The following is a 1,191-nucleotide window of genomic DNA, read 5'->3' as shown; positions in this document are numbered from 1 at the left end:
GGACACTGTTCTCAGAGTTATTGCTCGACCTAGCAGTAAATGGATCTTTGGATACCATCGTTCCCGTCCTAAGGGAATTTTGGCTTCCGCACTCACTTTAGAGGCTCACGTATGGGCACAGATTATGTCCCATTACGTCTTCCCGAGTACTCATGAGTCCTCCTTCACAGCAGACATGGCCGTTCTACTATGGTGCATCCTCACAGACCAGCCGCTTAATTTACTAAGACATATCCAGAATGCTATTGAACATGTACAGATTGCAGGCAACCTACCTTTTCCCGCATTGGTCTCTGATCTTATCTCAGCAGCCGGAGTATCCTACAGAGTTGGAGACACCAAAGCCATTCTTCCACGGGATGATCAGTATGTCCCTAACGGGAGATATCTCAGGCCACAGCTTGCCACTACCAGCCAGTCCATAGAGGATGCTACAGCTCCTCCACCATCTACTTGTCAACTGCTGCATCAAATACTGAAGCGGTTGGACCAACATGAAAAGAAAGCAAAGCTCTGAGAGCGCCACAACCAACGCCGTTTCAAACACCTCAGAGAGCTGCTTAGAGGAGATTGCAGAGACTCAGACACCCCGGACTCCACTTTCTTTACCAGCACAGGGAGCCATGACAACCCCGACTGTGGAGACACTGCATGCCACCAGCCCACCATTGTTCCTGACAGATGGCACCGAAGACGGTGCAAAGCCTTAAGTGTGGGGAGGTCGGTCAGTACCCGACTTCCGGAGGTAATTTCTCTTCCCCAGCACCATTAAATTAGGATATTTTAGTTAGATTTCTTTTTTTTATAGAATAGGATAAATTGCATAGTAATAGGTTAGTTGCATGCATGTTCTACTTGATTGAAAAGACAATAAGTTTCTTCTAAAAAGCTATTTTTGGAACAAAATTTCACTAATTTTAATCAAAACTCTTATGTTAAAATTGCTTGAAGTTGTATTTGGAACATGATTTTTGAGCTAAAGAACACACAACCTGTGAAAATTTGAGCCTTTATGCATGGTTACATTATTTAACCATAATTATTTTATTATTGTGTGTTTACTTCTCTATGATTGTAATCTATATTTTGTTTCATCCTATATGTCCAATATTTATTATGTTTATATGCTTGCATGTGATTGAGGCCATTATTTATTTAAACTCACTTATCCAAATTAAGCCTACCCTTTTT

This window comes from Arachis duranensis, chromosome 9 (genome assembly GCF_000817695.3).
Source record: "Arachis duranensis cultivar V14167 chromosome 9, aradu.V14167.gnm2.J7QH, whole genome shotgun sequence".
NCBI lineage: Eukaryota > Viridiplantae > Streptophyta > Magnoliopsida > Fabales > Fabaceae > Arachis > Arachis duranensis.
This window is presented reverse-complemented; position numbering follows the sequence as displayed.